At 46.0% G+C, this 22629-nt stretch overlaps 1 pseudogene; it reads right to left on the bottom strand.

Moving 5' to 3' along the window:
* Positions 1–16981: 16981 nt before the first annotated feature.
* Positions 16982–22629, bottom strand: part of LOC139275547 (NXPE family member 3-like) — a 52832-nt pseudogene continuing 47184 nt past the window's right edge.

Raw genomic sequence — 22629 nt, 5'->3', positions numbered from 1 at the left:
TGTGTACTCGTCGCCAGTTGTTGTGTTCCTAACACAGATGAGGCTGCACACAGGGAGGTTAAAGTAACAGACCTCAGTCTTTATTAAGACACTCCAGAGTGAGTAACAGGCCTTAGGGGCCGGCTTATATACAGTGCTCCCAAGGGATGCTGGGATCCCTTGGGACTTCAGGGGATGCGCTCTCTGGTGACGGAACAACTTGCTTCCATGCCAAAAAGGGATAAGTTCACAGGTGTTTCAATGAAGGACCTAATAGTCCAGGTCCCAAACTACATATTGAAGTGTGGAAGATACCTGTGCGTGGATTTTTTTAACGTGTGGTGGCCGTTGCACACCAGCCACCACACCGACTTTACAGAGCTAGGTCTTGGTCCAGTGGCAAGGATTAACCAAGATGACTGGAGACCCGCTCTGCTGCACGGACCTGGTGCACACATATATCGCAGTGTGGGCTCGCCCGTGCTGCACTAGGGCCCTCGCCTCTGCTGGGCCCCGAACTCACGCCTCCCCTGAGCCCCGATCATGTTCCTCTGCAAACTCTCGCCGCTCCTTTGCCACGACCTCGCCAATCCTGCTGTACCTGCCTACGCTCCAATCAGCGACCTGGGTTATGGTGATGTCCAATACAGTTGCCCTCCTCCAAGTCGTCGCTCTCCTGCACCAGCTTGCGCTGCTCCCTGAAGTGGTATGCTGCCATATTGGTTCCAGGGCCGCTCGTCCCCACTGCCCCGACTTGCGGCTGGTGCCCCCCCCACAGGTTGGGGCCGCACCCAGGAGGAAACACCAGCCATAGGCTGGGGCCACAAAAGGCGACCGGCCCCAGAACCAGCGCGGCAGCCTCGATCCACGAGGATACACCAACCACAGGTCGGGATCGGAACAGGAGCCCCAGCAGGCACTGCAGCATGGAATAGAATAGACATATAAACTATGTGGGAACATGATGAAGCTATGTGGGGACATCTGAAGGGAATTTTAATCAAAATAAATAAGGGAGGGTCAGACTAAATTAAAGAATTGCAAGAAGCACTAAAAACAACCTTGCATATGGTACACAATTTTTGAGAGATTCAGGATAAGGTTAATGAGATCATTAAAGAATTTGAAGGAAGTATGGACCAGTCTTCTTAGGGTATCACGTGTGTCATGTATGGGAGTTTCCTATTGGATCAGGTGCAGAAAGGTCTGATGAACATTGAGCATAATAAGATACCTAACTTTGTGTATGACAAATATTTAGAGAAATGGTTCAACAAGACTGAACCATGGTGTGCTGTTCGGAAACATGGGTCAGCTTACTATGCGTAATTACCATGCCCAGACAGGGAGAATAAAACCTTCTCATACCTTTAGTCTTATGGTTGCCCCGATTAAACAAAACAAATAAGTGGGAAGTGTTCAAAGTAGAATCAATAGGATCTATGGAAGGGAAGGAACTCAAACAATATGCAGTATACTTGATCAAGCAAGGCGTGACCTGGAAGACCCCCTAATTTGGATTGTTGTGCTAAAAATAAAGGATCATGGATGTAGAGATGTGACAATCTCGAGCCAGGAATACCAACATGCGGGTTCACCATAGATGAAGAGTCACCGATTTGCATTATCCAGGTACAAACATGGGGCAATAATTGAACTTCGGTTAGTTACCTAAGCCACGCACGTTATACATACATACATACATACATACAAAATAGGTGCAGGAGTAGGCAATTCGGCCCTTCTAGCCTGCACCGCCATTCAATGAGTTCATGGCTGAACATGCAACTTCAGTACCCCATTCCTGCTTTCTTGCCATACCCCTTGATCCCCCTAGTAGTAAGGACTACATCTAACTGCTTTTTGAATATATTTAATGAATTGGCCTCAACTACTTTCTGTGGTAGAGAATTCCACAGGTTCACCACTCTCTGGGTGAAGAAGTTTCTCCTCATCTCGGTTCTAAATGGCTTACCCCTTATCCTTAGACTGTGTCCCCTGGTTCTGGACTTCCCCAACATTGGGAACATTCTTCCTGCATCTAACCTGTCTAAACCCATCAGAATTTTAAACGTTTCTATGAGGTCCCCTCTCATTCTTCGGAACTCCAGTGAATACAAGCCCAGTTGATCCAGTCTTTCTTGATAGGTCAGTCATGCCATCCCGGGAATCAGTCTGGTGAACCTTCGCTGCACTCCCTCAATAGCAAGAATGTCCTTCCTCAGGTTAGGAGACCAAAACTGTACACAATACTCCAGGTGTGGCCTCACCAAGGCCTTGTACAACTGTAGCAACACCTCCTTGCCCCTGTACTCAAATCCCCTCGCTATGAAGGCCAACATGCCATTTGCTTTCTTAACCGCCTGCTGTACCTGCATGCCAACCTTCAATGACTGATGTACCATGACACCCAGGTCTCGTTGCACCTCCCATTTTCCTAATCTGTTACCATTCAGATAATAGTCTGTCTCTCTGTTTTTACCACCAAAGTGGATAACCTCACATTTATCCACATTATACTTCATCTGCCATGCATTTGCCCACTCACCTAACCTATCCAAGTCACTCTGCAGCCTCATAGCATCCTCCTTGCAGCTCACACTGCCACCCAACTTAGTGTCATCTGCAAATTTGGAGATACTACATTTAATCCCCTCGTCTAAATCATTAATGTACAGTGTAAACAGCTGGGGCCCCAGCACAAAACCTGGCGGTACCCCACTAGTCACTGCCTGCCATTCTGAAAAGTCCCCATTTACTCCTACTCTTTGCTTCCTGTCTGACAACCAGTTCTCAATCCATGTCCGCACACTACCCCCAATTCTATGTGCTTTAACTTTGCACATTAATCTCTTGTGTGGGAGCTTGTCGAAAGCCTTCTGAAAGTCCAAATATACCACATCAACTGGTTCTCCCTTGTCCACTCTACTGGAAACATCCTCAAAAAATTCCAGAAGATTTGTCAAGCATGATTTCCCTTTCACAAATCCATTCTGACTTGGACCTATCATGTCACCTCTTTCCAAATGCACTGCTATGACATCCTTAATAATTGATTCCATCATTTTACCCACTACCGATGTCAGGCTGACTGGTCCATAATTCCCTGTTTTCTCTCTCCCTCCTTATTGTGTGAGCACCTCTGCTACCCAATTTAACCACGGGCTAGACACCTGTCAGGTCAGATGGCCAACCTTCTGCCTGAAACTACTGAAATGTCTAGGGTAGGAAATACCCATTTGATTCCCATAAGAACTCCCAATATAACCCAAATACAAATGAATATTACCTATGCAACAGGAGGCGCTAGAGACAGTGGTAAAATTTGGACATCCGATTCCATCACTATCTCTCAATTTAAAGTCTATTATTGAAAGAAACACCCGGTCAAAATGCAGCAAAGAACGTCCACATCGAGAAAGCAACAAGACTGAACCATGGTGTGCTGCTAGGAAACATGGGTCAGCTTACTATGCCTAATTACCATGCCCAGACAGGGAGAATAAAACATTCTCATACCTTTAGTCTTATGGTTGCCCCGATTAAACAAAACAAATAGGTGGGAAGTGTTCAAAGTCGAATTAATAGGATCTATGGAAGAGAAAGAACTCAAACAATATGCAGTATACTTGATCAAGTGGTGGGAAGCAGCGTACAATGTCAGCCAAACTCCCTGGTTAAGAATGCTGGCCTTATTCTTAGGAATAGCTGTTGTCGGGGAGCAGCGGGAGTTCGTGGAGGCGGAGCGGCAGCGTTGGAGAGGCTAGCTGGTGCAGGGAGAGGAGGCAAAAAAGAAGTAGAAAGAAATCAAAAGGTGATGTCACAGTCATGGGGGTAAGTGACTAGCTGGTGATTGGTGAGTAGTTTTTCTTTTTTTTCTTTTCCTTTATCAGGAGGTAACCTTTATCATTGTTGTTACCAAATTAAGTTAATCTCGGGGTTAAGTCATGGCAGGAGAGCTCAGACACATGTCATGCTCCTCCTGTGCTATGTGGGAGTCAGGGACGCTCCCAGTTCCCTGACGACTACATGTGCAGGAAGTGTATCCGGCTGCAGCTCCTGACAGATCGCATTGCAGCACTGGAGCTGCGGGTGGATTTACTCTGGAGCATCCGCGATGCTGAGGAGGTCGTGAATAGCAGGTTTAGTGAGATGGCCACACCGCAGGTAAAGGATACACAGCCAGATAGGGGATGGGTGACCAACAGGAAGAGCAGTGCAAGGAAGGTAGTGCAGGGGTCCCCTGCGGTCATTCCCCTGCAAAACAGATGCACCACTTTGGGTGTTGAGGGGGATGACTCATCAGGGGAGAGCTGCAGCAGCCAGGTTCATGGCACCGTGGGTGGCTCTGCTGCACAGAGGGTAGGAAAAAGAGTGGGAGTGCTATAGTGGTAGGAGATTCTATTGTAAGGGGAATAGATAGACGTTTCTGTGGCCACAATTGAGACTCCAGGATGGTATGTTGCCTCCCTGGTGCAAGGGTCAAGGATGTCTCGGTGCGGCGGCAGAATACTTTGAAGGGGGAGGGTGAACAGCCAGTTGTCGTGGTGCATATAGGTAGCTACGATATAGCTAAAAAACAGGATGAGGTCCTACAAGATGAATTTAGGGAGCTAGGGTTTAAATTAAAAAGTAGGACCTGAAAGGTAGTAATCTCAGGGTTGCTACCAGTTCCACATGTTAGTCAGAGTGGGAATAGTAGGATAGCTCAGATAAATACGTGACTTGAGGAATGGTACAGAAGGGAGGGATTCAAATTCCTGGGACATTGGAACCAGTTCTGGGGGAGGTGGGACCAGTACAAACCGGACGGTCTGCATCTGGGCAGGACCGGAACCAATGTCTTAGGGGGAGTGGTTGCTAGTGCTGTCGGGGAAGGGGTAAGCTAATATGGCAGGGGAATGGGAACCTATGCAGGGAGACAGAGGGAAGTAGAATGGGGGCAGAAGCAAAAGATAGAAAGAAGAAAAGCAAAAGTGGAGGGCAGAGAAACCCAAGGCAGAAAGCAAAAAGGGCCACATTACAACAAAATTCTAAAGGGGCAAAGTGTGTTAAAAAGACAAGCCTAAGGCTCTGTGCCTCAATGCGAGGAGTATTCCTAATAAGGTGGACAAATTAACTGCGCAGGCAGCAAGTTACGAATATGATATAATTGGCATCACAGAGACATGGCTCCAGGGTGACCAAGGCTGGGAACTCAACATCCAGGGGTACTCAGCATTCAGGAAGGATGGACAGAAAGGAAAAGGAGGTGGGGTGGCGCTGCTGGTTAAAGAGTAAATTAATGCAATAGTAAGGAGGGACATTAGCTTGGATGATGTGGAATCGGTATGGGTGGAGCTACGGAACACCAAAGGGTAGAAAACACTAGTGGGAGTTGTGCACAGACCACCAAACAGTAGTAGTGAGGTTGGGGACAGCATCAAACAAGAAATTAGGGATGCGTGCAATAAAGGTACAGCAGTTGCCATGGGCGACGTTAATCTACATAATGATTGTGCTAACCAAACTAGTAGCAATGCGGTGGAGGAGGATTTCCTGGAGTGTATTAGGGATGGTTTTCGAGACCAGTATGTCGAGGAACCAACTAGAGGGCTGGCCATCCTAGACTGGGTGAGGTGTAGTGAGAAAGGACTAATTAGCAATCTTATTGTGTGAGGCCCCTTGGGGAAGAGTGACTATAATGTGGCAGAATTCTTTATTAAGATGGAGAGTGACACAGTTAATTCAGAGACTGGAGTCCTAAACTTAAGGAAAGGTAATTTCGATGGTATGGAGACGTAAATTGGCGAGAATCGACTGGCGAATGATACTTAAAAGGTTGATGGTAGCTACGCAATGGCAAACATTTAAAGATAACATGGATGAACTTCAACAATTGTACATCCCTGTCAGACGTAAAGATAAAACGGGGAAGGTGGCTCAACCGTGGCTAACAAGGAAAATTAAGGATAGTGTTAAATCCAAGGAAGAGGCATATAAATTGGCCAGAAAAAGCAGCAAACCTGAGGACTGGGAGAATTTTATAATTCAGCAGAGGAGGACAAAGGGTTTAATTAGAAGAGGGAAAATAGAGTATGAGAGGAAGCTTGCTGGGAACGTAAAGACTGACTGCAAAAGCTACTATAGCTATGTGAAGAGAAAAAGATTAGTGAAGACAAACATATGGCCCTTGCAGTCAGATTCAGGTGACTTTATAATGGGGAACAAAGAAATGGCAGACCAGTTGAACAAATACTTTGGTTCTGTCTTCACGAAGGAAGACAAATAATCTTCCTGAAATACTAGGGGACCGAGGATTTAGTGAGAAGGAGGAACTGAAGGAAATCCTTATTACGTGGGAAATTGTGTTAGGGAAATTGATGGGATTGAAGGCTGATAAATCATCAGGGCCTGATGGTCTGCATCCCAGAGTACTTAAGGAAGTAGCCCTAGAAATAGTGGATGCATTGGTGATCATTTTCCAACAATCTATCGACTCGGGATCAGTTCCTATGGACTGGAGGGTAGCTAATGTAACACCACTTTTTAAGAAAGGAGGAAGAGAGAAAGCGGGTAATTATAGACCAGTTAGCCTGACATCAGTAGTGGGGAAAATGTTGGAATCAATTATTAAAGATGAAATAGTAGCGCATTTGGAAAGCAGTGACAGGATTGGTCCAAGTCAGCCATGGATTTATGAAAGGAAAATCATGCTTGACAAATCTTCTAGAATTTTTTGAGGATGTAACTAGTAGAGTGGACAAGGGAGAACCAGTGGATGTGGTGTATTTGGACTTTCAAAAGGCTTTTGACAAGGTCCCACACAAGAGATTGGTGTACAAAATCAAAGCACATGGTATTGGAAGTAATGTACTAACATGGATAGGGAACTGGTTGGTAGACAGGAAGCAGAGAGTCAGGATAAATGGGTCCTTTTCAGAATGGCAGGCAGTGACTAGTGGGGTGCCGCAGGGCTTAGTGCTGGGACCCCAGCTATTTACAATATACATTAATGATTTAGATGAAGGAATTGAGTGTAATATCTCCAAATTTGCAGATGACACTAAGCTGGGTGCAGTGTAAGCTGTGAGGAGGACACTAAGAGGCTGCAGGTTGACTTGGACAGGTTAGGTGAGTGGGCAAACGCATGGCAGATGCAGTATAATGTGGATAAATGTGAGGTTATGCACTTTGGTGGCAAAAACATGAAGGCAGAATATTATCTGAATGGCGGCAGATTAGGAAAAGGTGAGGTGCAACGAGACCTGGGTGTCATGGTACATCAGTCATTGAAAGTTGGCATGCAGATACAGCAGGCGATGAAGAAGGCAAATGGTATGTTGGCCTTCATAGCTAGGGGATTTGAGTTTAGGAGCAGCGAGGTCTTACTGCAGTTGTACAGGGCCTTGGTGAGGCCTCACCTGGAATATTGTGTTCAGTTTTGGTTTCCTAATCTGAGGAAGGATGTTCTTGCTAATGAGGGAGTGCAGCGAAGGTTCACCAGACTGATTCCCGGGATGGCAGGACTGACATATGCGGAGAGACTGGATCAACTGAGCCTGTATTTACTGGAGTTTAGAAGGATGAGGGGGGATCTCATAGAAACATATAAAATTCTGTCGAGACTGGACAGATTAGATGCAGGAAGAATGTTCCTGATGTTGGGGAAGTCCAAAATCAGGGGACATGGTCTTAGGATAAGTAGTAAGCCATTTTGGACTGCGATGAGCAGAAACTTACTCAGAGAGTTGTTAACCTGTGGAATTCCCTACCACAGAGAGTTGTTGATGCCAATTCATTGGATATATTCAAAAGAGAGTTAGATATGGCCCTTATGGCTAAAGGCATCAAGGTGTATGGAGAGTAAGTAGGAAAGGGGTACTGAGGTGAACGATCATCTATGATCTTATTGAATGGTGGTGCAGGCTCGCAGGGCCAAATGGCCTACTCCTGCACTTACTTTCTATGTTTCTATGTTTCTCAGGATCCGTACTGATGATCTTGGTAATATTGTTCCAAAGATTGCATCAAGGCTCACCTCCAGTACTCTGACATCCGACCAAAGGACCTCGAGAATACAGCAGCTAATAAAATCCAGTGGCGAACCCTCACGTGGACTGCCTGCCAGACCTTCGAAGAAAGCCGATGTCAACGTCTGCGGGACACTAGAGATAGACGACATCAGATGGCAGTACTGACAGCATCAGGCACATCGAACTTCCCTTGTCCGACGTGCAAGAGGCTATGTGCATCCAGAATTGGTCTGTTCAGCCACTTGAAGACACATGCCATTGATGATTAGCACATCAACGTCTTTGTTGGATACGACAGACTACCAGAACCTACGACACTTGATCAAAAGAATAGGGAGATGAGCCTATAACTTAGAATTAGCTAGTGTAGCCAAAAGTATGTTGTGAGAAGAAGGGAATTGTAAGAAATAGTTATTCGAGCCAAAAATTGAGTTTTAATTCTTAGGGAACAGAATGGGTTTACAAACGGAAGAAGTGTAGCCAGGAACCAACTGGAGGAATGTCAGTAAGGTCAGATAACAAACACAGAGAACAGATGGCCGAGGCCAGAACATCGAAGTGATAAGGGAGTCGTAAAATACAAGACAACAATCAAAATGCAGGATGGTAGAATAAACTAAGGACTAATGAGTTTGTCTGACACCATACGCTACCCCCCACCACCCGCGGTCCCCCAACCCACCCATCACCCTCTCGATGTGAGCATCGTTCCGCTGCACCCAATCAAGCCCCTCTCCCTCAAGGACTCCGAGGAAAAACCCAACAGCCAGACAACACGGAGCCAGAAAGTCAAAAAATGTCCCCAAAGAAACACAACAAGACACTCCCCAGAAAGACAAGAGAAAGGCCCCGTCGACCATCCAGGAAGGGACGGCGAGGGATTTCCCATTTCACAATTGGATTATAGATGGGGAACAAATGATTGACACCAGGTAATCACCAGCCCATCGAAATAAAGTATAAAATTAGGGGAACGAGAAGGAAATAGTCAGACAGCTAGGGGCGAAGGCTTCCTCGAGGTGGAAATCAATGCTGGCTTAAGGCCTAACACCTTGATCAAGTTTAGTCTCTGAGGTAGATCGTGCTGGTTCATAACCTAACACCTCCAACAGCTCGAGGGACGAACCAATGGAAGTGACCGCTGCCGTAGACTTCAGAGATCCACTGACCTGAGACCACCACGTGTCTCATCAGGCATCTAACCGTGTGTCTGTCCATACGTCCGTCTGTCCGGTCGTGGCATTCCGCTTCAAGGGTGGTAGATCGCTCTCTACGGTCACGGGTTGTATGTCTATTATACTCATCTTAACCACATGTAATATCTGATTATGCTTTAAACTGTAGCTCTTTGATAAAATACCTTGAAACTCCTAAGATGTTTGAGTATCTGTGTGTGACCTGTGATCCAAATCTTACAGTGGTGTCAGAAGTGGGATCCACAGTGTTTAGGAGTTTTAAGGGTGCGGGTTAGTGGTGGACCAGGGAACTTGGTCAAACGCACATGATCATTGCTTAGACTGAGTAGTTTTCTCTCTGAAAGAAGGGAGCGGGAAAGACCGTGTTAAAAAGTAAAACCAGAAATACAATGATGTTGGCATTTCACCGAGAATTGTTAATAGACAGCCTGGCAGAAAAGGTCGGTAAGGCTGCGGCAACGGGCGTTCAAGGAATTTTAGAAGATAGTAACAGGGACTATGATTATCTGCTTGACAGACTTTCTGAAAACTAACCTGGGGGTGGTGGGGGTCCCCACCGACCCCCTAATGCATCACTCCACTCAGCTCATCTCCCAGCACCGACCCCCTCGAACTCAGGCAGCGGTGGAGAATATTTTGAATCACCGATCCAGAACGAGAAGGGAGCAACCTTAAACGTGTCCTCCTGGAGGCAAGTTCAACAGAGCTAAAACAAGAAATGGGAGGGCATCCCATTTGCCATGGGATCCAGGGCAAAGTGGCAAGTTGGATCCAAAATTGGCTCAGAGCAGGAAGCAAAGGGTAATGTTTGATGGGTGTTTTGTGACTGGAAGGCTGTTTCCAGTGGGGTTCCGCAGGGCTCACTGCTAGGTCCCTTGCTTTTTGTGGTATACATCAACGACTTGGATTTGAATGTTGGGGGTTTGATTAAGAAGTTTGCAGATGACACAAAAGTAGGCTGTGTGGTTGATAATGAAGAAGAAAGCTGCGGACTGCAGGAGGATATCAATGTTCTGGTCAGGTGGGCAGAACAGTGGCAAATGGAATTCAATCCAGATAAGTGTGAGGTAATGCATTTGGGGAGGTCAAACAAAGCAAGGAAATACACATTAAATGGTACTACACTGAAAAGTTAGAGGAACAAAGGGACCTTGGAGTGCAGTTCCACAGATCCTTGAAGGTAGCAGGCCAGGTAGATAAGGTGGTTCAGAAGACATATGGAATACTTATTAGTCGAGGCATAGAATACAAGAGCAAGGAGGTTATGCTTAAACTGTACAAAACACTGGTTAGGCTGCAGCTGGAGTACGGTGTGTGTTGTGTATGTAAATAAACAGACTAACTGAAACAGGAGTAAGGTAACTTAACTGTGGACTTTATAGCAACAACCCAAAAAGGTGTCCAACACCAGCATGAACTACAATGTTTCCACCAGTGTGTGAATAGCTCCTGCAGGGTCGTAATGCCTGTCTAGTGAGCTGTAACACATAAATAGAGTATGAACACAATAATGTGCAGTTCTGGTCACCACATTACAGGACAGATGTGATTGCACTGGAAAGGGTGCAGAAGAGATTTACAAGAATGTTGCCTGGACTGGAGAATTTTGGCTATGAGGAAAGATTGGTTACGCTGGGTCTGTTTTCTTTGGAACAGAGGAGGCTGAGGGGAGACCTGATAGAGGTGTATAAAATTATGAGGGGCCTTTCTGGAGTGGAGTGGATAGGAAGGACCTGTTTCCCTTTGCAGAGGGGTCAACAACCAGGGAGCATAGATTTAAAGTAATTGTGGGGAGGTATAAAGGAGATATTAGGGGAAAGTTCTTCACCCAGAGGGTGGTCGGGTCTGGAACTCACTGCCTGAAAGGGTGGTGGAGGCAGAAAGCCTCACCACATTTAAAATGTTGGTGGAGAATAATGTGCTTAAAAACAACTTCCCTAAAGGCAATTGAATGCTTGACACAAAGTTACCGCTCATGAGTTTTAAGTATAGATTCATTTCAATAATTGGAACAATTTGGGCAGTGTGAGTGAGGGGTTTGGAGCAAAACATTTATCCCATTAAGATACCATATGCACAGTTTTTTCACACCTTATGATTTTCTGGAGTTTTAGCTCTCAATCGCATAACATTCCCTGTCAGGGAAGTCGGAAGTTGACCAATTCCAAGGATTCTGGCAATGATGCCCTTCAGACAGCTCTATGAAGTGTACAAGAGTGGCCGAGGTTTACTTACCCGTTGAATTTTACTCATTCATTGTAAAATTACTAAATTAACAACCACTTGCCTCCTATTCAACAGCTACTCATCTCCAATTGAATGTTATGAAAAGTGGACGGTAATTTTCCATGTTCAGATTTTTAAATTGACATTCCAGCAATGACAGGTCTAGTTGTAGTCTCGGTACGGGCTCGATGGGCTGAATGGCCTCCTTCTGTGCGGTAACCATTCTGTGATTCTATAAAATGAATTCATCAATCCCACGCTCTCAGCAGGAAGCCATGCTGAAAAGGAGTTTGGATCAGAGATAATGCTACAACACTGTAGTATTGAATCTCCAACCCTTTGGGCTCAATTTTCCCCAGTCATTTGCACCATTTTTTCTGGTGTATTTATTTTTTCCAAGTTTCCCCCTGCGATCTGCACCAGTGTAACTGACTAGGTTACGATTTTTCTAGGTCAGTTTTTTTTTTGACGTCATAGGGGATGTTCCCTCATGTCTGCGACGGTTTTTTCAATTGTTCGCAGTTTGGCCAACATTTTTTCCTCTTCGGTCGGCATATCTGGTGAGTTAAGAAAACCAGCGCACATTCACAAATCTGCGCTGAAAGAGGCCATTGTTTTTAAATCGAAGATTTTGGAGGGAGTCACGAACACTGTCAAAATCAATAATAAAGTTCAACTTTTTTTTACCTGTCAACATAGAAGTGTAAATCTGTTGGATTTCAGAAGTTTTACTCACTCACATGCCACCATCGAACGTCTTGAAGCAGGGCTGAAGGGTCGTAGGTTTGGCCGGCAGAATTGGCCTCACGCCCGGACACAGCGGCTCGGGGTTCGGCTACAAAAAAAGCCGTGGGGTGGGGGGGGCAGGAGAGAGAGCGAGGTGCCATCGGAAGGCTTGGAGCCCGGGAAGGGGGAGGGAGAGAGAGAAGTCACAAGACTACAATTAGTAAAGGCTGGGTGGGGGTGGGAGGGGGAGGCGCGGGGGGGGTGAGGAGAGGAGAGAGAGAGAGCGAGGTGCCGATCGAAAGGCTTGGAGCCCGAGGAGGGGGAGGGGGAGAGAGGAGTCACAAGACTACAATTAGTAACGACTGAGTGGGGGTGGGGGGTGGGGGGTGGGGGGAGGCGCGGGGGGGTGAGGAGAGGAGAGAGAGAGAGCGAGGTGCCGATCGAAAGGCTTGGAGCTCGAGGAGGGGGAGGGGGAAGGAGAGAGAAAAGTCACAAGACTCAAGGGGGAGGAGTGGGGGGGGGGGGAGAGTGAAGTCACAAGACCTTTGGGTGTGGTCCATCCATACAGACTTGGAGAGCTACAACTGCGAACCTGTGCTGCCTGCTCTCCTGCCGTTTTGGGCTTCTTTTAAGTATGGGGGCAATACTGACAATCCCATACCTTGTGCGAGCCTTCTGCATCGTGGTGCTACATAGGAGACAATTGATTCGACTTCATCGCATCAGGAACATCAGAGCCCATAGGGTGTTGGGCAGGCGGCCTTACCCACCTTGGGTATATCGAGACAGGTGTTTGTACCTCCACCTGAGTGATGCAGACTGCGTCAGAAGGCTGCGTGTCCGCAAAGAAGTTATAACTGAGATCTGTGAGTTGATCAAAGCAGACCTGCAACCTAGAAGCATCAGGAGGAATGCTTTGTCAGTTGAAGTGAAGGTTACCCCAACACTGGGACCCTCAACCTCGGAAGATGTGAAACCATGGAATGTCCCACCAACATTCAAACCACTAGTCACGGAACGGGCTGTCACCTCCATGAGCGGCACCTCCTCCCAAGTCAGTACAACAGTGGGAGTTTCATCCAGCTCCATCCCCTCCCCTTCAGCCTCATGGATGGATTGGAAGATGTTCTTCTCTTCAGGCTAGTCTGTGTCTGAATCTTTTTCTGCACGGGCAGGGTTGGCCTCAAGTTCTGCAAACTATAACAGAAAAGTCAAATGCTTAGCAGCAGAGGAGGGGGCAGGGTGGGTGGCATGAGTAGGCTCACACATAGCAGGCCAGGCAGCAGGTTGATTTGAAGGACCATGATGAATTTGCAGGACTTACCCTCTCCCTCGAGTGTGGGCCCAGCTTGTGCAGTCATGATTGCTTTTTTCCAGGCAGGACCCATCGAAGCAGCGACCCTCTCTTCCAAGGGTGTCAGTGGGTGGAGATTTGCCGGGCCTCCTCCTATTCGAGTTCTTTCCCTTTTATTATGTGCCACCTTCCTCTGCAAAAATGAAAATGCAACTTTTTAGAGAGGGGGTCCTACTTACACTAACTACTTGACCAAGGTCCTGCCACTTCTTTTTACACTGGCCTCCAGATCTCGGGGTGGTCACCACTGCACAGTAATCTCCTGCAAATTGGTTCCGGCGTTTCTTCATTTCTTTGGATGGAACCTTTATGTGACCTCTGCTGGTGTCCAGCTCCTGCCATCTATTCTCAATCACAGTAACTACTGCCTCCATTTCTTCCTGTAAGAAATTCTTGGTCCTTGCACTGCGTTGCATCTTGTATTACTGCAGGTGCGATTTTTCCAATGCTCTCACAACACTCCTTCTCTCACACACACAACTGGCTCTTTAAAAATGGGCAATTGCCAAATCCAAGCTGTAATGAGCATGCGCATCCATTGGAACGATGTCAAAAACGTAACTTTTTTTCCACGTATGTGCAGAAGGTGCGGTTTTGTTTTTCGGCGCAGACAGCAGGCTCCACCCCCCGAGGCGACTGGACACGCTGCACGGCGCCATATTCAAATTATACATCAGGGAAACTTTGGCAAAATATTTCTGGCACCTTTCTGGCCTAGAAAAACGGGTGTAACTCTGGCAATATGCCAGAAAACGGGCTTGGAGACAATTGAGCCCATTATCCCTTCAATTGCACTGGAACATGAGGTTGGTGAATTTATCCTTGTCTCATAATCTGAGCTCGGGATGTGAAGCAAAGTAAAACAAATATATAAATGAGAATGTTCAGTGCCATTCCTTGGAAATAATGTCCTTCTTCTCCTTTTAAGAGCTTGTGCTTACCACTGCACTTTCTAATTCCTAATTATCTAGCCTTTGACCTGCTATTCTTCACGACATCTTTGCAGCTACTTATTAAATCACACTCTCTCCATCAACTTTAATGCCCTTGGCCCCTACTTAAACCATTACTATCTCTCACCCTGGTTGTTCCCCTGGTATACCCCTCATCTCTGCTCCCTTAAACCTAAGGGACGCAGACTTGAATGTCTTTGGCGGACAAGTGGTCTAATTATACAACAACCGATTTGGCTGGACCAGATAAAGCACTACTGGGTGGTGCTTTCCATCACTAAAACCGCCGAGTATTCTAATACCATCCAGGATGGCAAATATAACACCAGGCTTCTCTTCACCACTAATCAGCTTCTCCAACCACCCTCTTCTGCCTCTTCCTCCTTCACCCCCAACAATAATTGTAAGGAGCTCATGAATGTCTTTGTTAAAAAGATTGATAACATCCATTGAACTGCTTCTGCTTTCAATTCCCCACTTCCCTTGCCCATCGGATCTTACTTCCTCTCCATTTTCCCCTACCCTAACCCTAAATTTGCATAATTCTCTAATTTCTCTCCCATCTCCGCTCTTGTCCTTTCAAAGCTGATCATGTCAATGAGATCGACTGTCTGCTCTCTTGATCCTATTCCTACTAAATTGCTGACAGCCAACTTTCCTTTCTGGCTTCCATGTTAACAGATATTGTTAATAGTTCTCTTGTATTGTTCCCCTTTTGCTTCAAATCTGCTGTCATCATCCCTCGCCTCAAAAAGACCCCTCAACCTCTCTGTCCTTGAAAACTATCTTTGACCTCCCTTTCCTCTCCAAAGTTATTGAATGCTTTGTCACTTCCCAAATCCATGCCCAACTTTCCCAGAACTCCTTGCTTGAATTCCTCCAATCTTGCGTCTGCCCCTGCCACAGTACTAAAACTGCTTTTACCAAGCTCACAAATCATATCCTAATTGACTGCAAAGGTAATCTATCCTTTCTTGTCCTTCTGGACCTGTCCGCAGCCTTTGACACGGTTGACCACAAAATTCTGCTCCAACACCTCTCCACTGTCATCCAGCTGGATGGGACTGCACTTGCCTGGTTGCATTCCTATCTTTCCAGCTATTCCATGGAATCACCTGCAATGGCTACTCTTCCCGATCCCGCACTGTCACCTCTGGTGTCCCCTAAGGATCAATCCTTGCCACCTCCTATTTCTCATTTACATGCTCTCCCTCGGTGGCATCATCCAGCACCACAATGTGAGTTTTCACATATACGCTGATGATACCCAGCTCTACTTCTCCTCCACCTCACTTGAACCCTCCACTGTCTCTATACTATCAGACTGCTTGTTCGACATCCATTGCTGGATGAGTAGAAATTTCCTCCAATTACATATCAGGATGACCGAAGCCATTGTCTTCAGTTCATACCACAAACTCCATTCCCCTTCCACTGAATCGATCTCTCTCCCCGGCAAAGATACAAGGCTGACCAAGTCTGTTCATGACCTTGGTGTCAGATTGGATCACCATTGAGCTTCCTACCTCAGATCCGTTTTATCACAATGACAGCACATTTCCACCTTCATAACACTCCCACCTCTGCTGTTACCTCAACTTATCTGCTGCTGAAACCCTCATCCATGTCTTTATCACATCTAGACTTGACTTTTCCAATGCACTCCTGGCCAGCCTCTCTAGTTCTACCCTCCATAAACTTGAGGTCATCCAATACTCTGCCGCTCGTGTGCTCGAATACACCAAGTCCCACTCACCCATCTCCCCTGTGCTTGCTGATCTACGTTGGCTCCCAGTTAAGCAACACCTCGATTTTAAAATACCCATCCTTGTTTTCAAAACCCTCCATGGCCTTACCCCACCTTATCTCTGTAATCTCCTCCAGCCCTATAATGCCCTAAGATCCCTCTGCCCTAACATTTCCTTATATTGTTTGGTGTCAAAATCTATTTTGTTAACACTCATGTGAAGTGCTTTGGGACGTTTTATTATGTTAAAGGCACTATATAAATAGAAGTTATTGTTGTTGTTTCCCACACCCTGCCCAGTAACCTCCAGCATTTCAAGGAGCTTCGGTGTCTGGTCCCACCCCAAAATCCACTGTCACCCACATTAATTGTGTAGCCAGTCCTTTTAAAACATTGTTTTTTTTTCGAGGTTCACGCACATCTAAATGTCACTTGGCTGAGGGATGGACCGGCATGGTACCCATGGAAACATATATCAGGAAGTGCGTCAATCCTTCATTAAAAAAATGGTGTTAAGGTAAAGAAACAATAATATAACCACATAACACCCTTCCTGCAGGCATCTTGGCCCGTAGAGGGACCGGGACATTGGCAGTCATGATGACAACCAATGTAACTGCATTGTTATCCAGCAGTCGTAGAATTGATCTACAGATGTTCTGTAGTCTATGGTTGTATAGTTCTACGAGAAAAGTATTGAAATGGCACCAAATGGTGAAGGCTGTAACTGTGCTTTTTTCTCCTTTAATGTCATTTAGTATACAACAAGGAATAAATATGCATCAATGCATATTCCACACATTGGAATATGACGAATTTTTGAAAACAGTACAGCCTATAGATTTTCAACATTTTGTTTCAAAAAAATACATTCATTTAAAAAGCTTTTCCTACATTCTTGGAATTTTGATTGCTAATCTTTTTATTCTGTCATATTATGAATCTCATAATTGCCAAAAGCTAGTTGGCACCGATCTAAATCAGCCTTTAACCCTTTTTCAAAGGGCACACATAGGAAAGAAACACATCTACTTCATTCTTTATAATGACTCGCTTGGGATGTAAGTTATGTGGCAGGTAATGTGCTATCGTCATCTCCCAAGCATTCACAAATGCCACCTTGATGCCTTCAAACATTTTTCTGAGCAGTAAATCAAGCTGATAGGAGTACCAGTCACTGTTGTAGAGACTGGCCTGCCGTGGAAGGGCCTGGACATTGGCAGTCTTTATTACAATCAGTGTATCTGGACTCCTATCCAGCAATCGCAAAATTGATCTCCGGATGTTCTGCAGCCTTCGGATGTATGTTTCTACTGGAAAAATGTTGAAATGGCACCAAATGGTGAAGGCTATAACTGTGCTCTTTCCTCCTTTAATGTCATCCAGTTTATTTGCCATGAATGGCAGGTCCTGAAGCGAAATAGGAAAGATTCGGATTGGTTTGCCATGGGCATAATATTCCAGCTTGATCTTTTTATCAATATCCAAAGCGAGGTGAGGGCTGGTATTTGGAGAATTGCCAAGATCAAACTTCCTGAGACCGAAAACAAAAGATGTCACAGGATCAAACATGATGCTGTCATAATTCTGCAGATAATAATTATTAGCCATGAAATGAACGTACAGTTTTGGTCTACATATTTAAGGATGGATATACTTGCATTGGAGGCTGTTCAGAGAAGGTTCACTAGCTTGATTCCGGAGATGAGGGGGTTGACTTTGAGATAAGTTGAGTAGGTTGGGCCTATACACACTGGAGTTCAGATCTTATTGAAACATATAAGATAATGAGGGGGCTCGACAAGGTGGATGCAAAGAGGATATTTCCACTCAAAGGGGAAACTAAAACTAGGGGACATAGACTTAGAATAAGGGGCTGCCCATTTAAAACTGAGATGAGGAGAAATTTCTTCTCTCAGAGGGCTGTAAATCTATGGAATTTTCTGCCCCAGAGAGCTGTGGAGGTTGGGTCATTGAATATATTTAAGGCGAAGATCGACAGATTTTTGAGCGATAAGGAAATAAAGGGTTATTGGGAGCGGACAGGGAAGTGGAGCTGAGTCCATGATCAGATCAGCCATAATCTTATTGAATGGCGGAGCAGGCTCGAGGGGCCAAATGGCATACTCCTGCTCCTATTTCTTATGTTCTTATGTTCTTATGTCATTACGTCAAAACTAAGGTCACATCTGTAAGAACCATTCAGGCTCAAGGGCCGTGTCAGCTATCAGATTCGGAGGCACCCAGAGCAGAACAATGCACTGGAGGTGGGCAAGCAAGTGAATACATGATGTAGGAGGCCTTGTAGTTGGATGGGGCAGTTTCTGTAGGGCAACCTTTAGGATGGGGCAACCACCCTCCCCAAACAAGAGATAATACACATCAGAGGGAGCATGGCCAGGGGAAGGGACTTTTTCAGATAAGTGAAAACAACTGATATAGTGACTTTAACATACAAAAAACCTCCCAAGCCAATACGTGTAATCAGGCAAAAATTACTGAGACAAAGGAGATATTAGGGTGGTGACCAAATGTTTGGTGAAAGAGGTGGGGTTTGAAGAGTTTTACAAAGGATGAGAGGGACGTGGAGTGGGAGAGAGGTTTAGGGAGGAAATGGCTGAATTTGGCCTTGATTCTGAAGGCAATTCTACCAATGGTGGGGTGAAGGGAGTGGGAGATGCACAAGAAGCCAGAGGAATACAGATTTCTAGGAGAGTTAAGGGATGGAGAAGGTTACAGAGATAAGATTAGAGGAGGCCATGAAGGGATTTGAACACAAAGATTAGAATTTCAAATTCGAGGTAATTGTTGGATTGGAACACAAGAAATGTCAATGAGCACAGGGGTAATGATTGAGTGGAACTTAGTGTGAGTTAGGACAGGGCAGCGCATTTCTGGAGGAGCTGAAAGTGGATGGGAACCAGCAGTTATGCAGGAAGCATTCTCACAAATAGGTAAACAGAAGGGCTAAGAACCACTCGGCCGAGTGGGTGTGTGCATCGTCAAGAGGGCATTGGTAGAGTAGAGTTTGGAGGTGACAAACGAATGGATGAGTGTTTTGGCAGCAGATGGGTTAAAGCAGGGGAGATGTTGCTGAGGTAGCAGTAGGCAGTCTTTGTGATGGGAGGGATTTATGGTTGGACTTTCAGTTCTGGGTCACAGAGTGCCAACAGTCTGCTTCAAACTGAGACAGTGGTCGGGCAGGGAGATGAGATAGATGGCAACAATATGGAGTTTTAGAAACATAGAAATATAGAAACATAGAAAATAGCTGCAGGAGTAGGCCATTCGGCCCTTCGAACCTGCACCGCCATTCAATGTGTTCATGGCTAAACATGCAACTTCAGTCCCCCATTCCTGCTTTCTCACCATATCCCTTGATCCCCCTAGTAGTAAGGACTACATCTAACTCCTTTTTGAATAGATTTAGTGAATTGGCCTCAACAGCTTTCTGTGGTAGAGAATTCCACAGGTTCATCACTCTCGGTGAAGAAGTTTGTCCTCATCTCGGTCCAAAATGGCTTACCCCTTATCCTTAGACTGTGACCCCTGGTTCTGGACTTCCCCAACATTGGGAACATTCTTCCTGCATTTAACCTGTCTAAACCCATCAGAATTTTAAACGTTTCTATGAAGTCCCCTCTCATTCTTCTGAACTCCAGTGAATACAAGCTTAGTTGATCCAGTCTTTCTTGATATGTCAGTCATGCCATCCCGTGAATCAGTCTGGTGAACCTTCGCTGCACTCCCTCAATAGCAAGAATGTCCTTCCTCAAGTTAGGAGACCAAAACTGTACACAATACTCCAGGTGTGGCCTCACCAAGGCCCTGTACAACTGTAGCAACACCTCCCTGCCCCTGTACTCAAATCCCCTCGCTATGAAGGCCAACATGCCATTTGCTTTCTTAACCGCCTGCTGTACCTGCATGCCAACCTTCAATGACTGATGTACCATGACACCCAGGTCTCGTTGCACCTTCCCTATTCCTAATCTGTCACCATTCAGATAATAGTCTGTCTCTCTGTTTTTACCACCAAAGTGGATAACCTCACATTTATCCACATTATACTTCATCTGCCATACATTTGCCCACTCACCTAACCTATCCAAGTCACTCTGCAGCCTAATAGCATCCTCCTCGCAGCTCACACTGCCACCCAACTTAGTGTCATCCGCAAATTTGGAGATACTACATTTAATCCGCTCGTCTAAGTCATGAATGTACAATGTAAACAGCTGGGGCCCCAGCACAGAACCTTGCGGTACCCCACTAGTCACTGCCTACCATTCTGAAAAGTACCCATTTACTCCGACTCTTTGCTTCCTGTCTGCCAACCAGTTTTCAATCCACGTCAGCACACTACCCACAATCCCATGTGCTTTAACTTTGCACATTAATCTCTTGTGTGGGACATTGTCGAAAGCCTTCTGAAAGTCCAAATACACCACATCAACTGGTTCTCCCTTGTCCACTCTACTGGAAACATCCTCAAAAAATTCCAGAAGATTTGTCAAGCATGATTTCCCTTTCACAAATCTGTGGACCTATCATGTCATCTCTTTCCAAATGCGCTGCTATGACATCCTTAATAGTTGATTCCATCATTTTACCCACTACTGAGGTCAGGCTGACCGGTCTATAATTACCATAATCACATTTACAAAGGATGTTGTTTTTGACTTTTATGAGAGCAGCTGGAGCCAACTTCAAAACTATTTTAACAATTTGATTTTTCACATCCTGCTAGTTTCAGCCAACATCCCATAATCCTCCATCACCATCCCTGGGTATGGCCTGTCCCACCGGAAGGACAGATCCACCAGAGGTGGCCGGACAGTGGTATACAGTCAGGAGGGAGTGGCCCTGGGAGTCCTGAGCATTGACTCTGGGCTACATTAAATCTCATGGGTTCAAGTCAAACATGGGCAAGGGAACTCCCTGCTGACTACCACATACCGCCCTCCCTCAGCTGATGAAATAGTATTCTTCCATGTTGAACATTATTTGGAAGAAGCACTGGGGTAGCAAGGGCACAGAATGTACTCTGGGTGGGGGACTTCAATATCTATCAGCAAGAGTGACTCGATACCACCATTACTGACCGAGTTGGCTGAGTCCTGAAGGACATAGCTGCCAGACTGGGCCTGCAGCAGGTGGTGAGAGAACCAACACAAAGGAAAAACCTACTTGACCTCGTCCTCACCAATCTATCTGTTGCAGATGCATCTGTCCATGACAGTATTGGTTGCAGTGATCACCGCACAGTCATTGTGGAGACGAAATCCAATCTTCACACCGAGGACACCCTCCATCACTAAAATCACAGGGTGGCACTATGACCTTGCTAAATTGGATGGTTTTAGAACAGATCTTGCAGCTCAAAACTGGGCATAAGGAGCTGTGGGCCATCAACAGCAGCAAAATTGTATTCCACCATATTCTGTAAACTCATGGCCCAGTATTTCCCTCACTCTACCATTACCATCAAGCCATGTGACCAAAACTGGTCCAATGAGGAATGCAGCAGAGCATGCCAGAGGCAGCACCAGATGTCCCTAAAAATGAGGTGCCAACCTGGGGAAGCTGCAACACAGGACTACATGCATGCTAAACAACGGAAGCAGCATGCTATAGACAGAGCTTCGCCATCCCTCAACCAATGAATCAGATCAAAACTCTGCAGTCCTACCACATCCAGTCATGAATGGCGGTTGACCATTAAACAACTAACGGGAGGTGGCGGCTCCATGAACTCAGGCTCCAGGTTCAATCATGGCAGAGCCCAGCACTGGAGTGTAAAAGACAAGGCTGACATGTTTGCAGCCATCTTCAACCAGAAGTTCCAGGGGATGACCCATCTCAGCCTCCTCCTGAGGTCCCCACCTTCACAGAAACCAGTCTTCAACCAATTCGATTCACTCCATGTGATATCAAAAAATGGCTGAGCGCACTGGATACAACAAAGTCTACGGACCCCGAAAACATCCTGGCTCTCGTGCTGAAGACTTGTGCTCCAGAACTAGCTGCGCCTCTAGCCAAGCTGTTCCAATACAACTACAACACTGGCATCTACCCGGCATTGTGGAACACTGCCCAGGTATGTCCTGTCCACAAAAAGCAGGACAAATCCAATCCAGCCAATTCATCATAAGCAGTCCCTCAAAATTAAGGAAGACTTGCTTCCACTCTAAAAGTGAGTTCTTAGGTGACTGAACAGTCCAATACAGGAATTGCAGTCTTTGTCACAGGTGGGACAGATAGTCGTTGAAGGAAAGGGTGGGTGGAGAATGTGTCTTGCCGCACGCTCCTTCCACTGCCTGTGCTTGCTTTCTGCATGCTCTCAGCGAGGTGCTTAGCGTCCTCCCGGATGCACTTCCTCCACTTAGGGTGGTCTTTGGCCAGGACTCCCAGGTGTCGGTGGGGATGTTGC

Source organism: Pristiophorus japonicus, chromosome 11 (assembly GCF_044704955.1).
Source record: "Pristiophorus japonicus isolate sPriJap1 chromosome 11, sPriJap1.hap1, whole genome shotgun sequence".
Classification (NCBI taxonomy): domain Eukaryota; kingdom Metazoa; phylum Chordata; class Chondrichthyes; family Pristiophoridae; genus Pristiophorus; species Pristiophorus japonicus.
The sequence above is the reverse complement of the archived record's forward strand: the minus strand, read 5'-3'. Positions and strand labels throughout refer to the sequence as shown.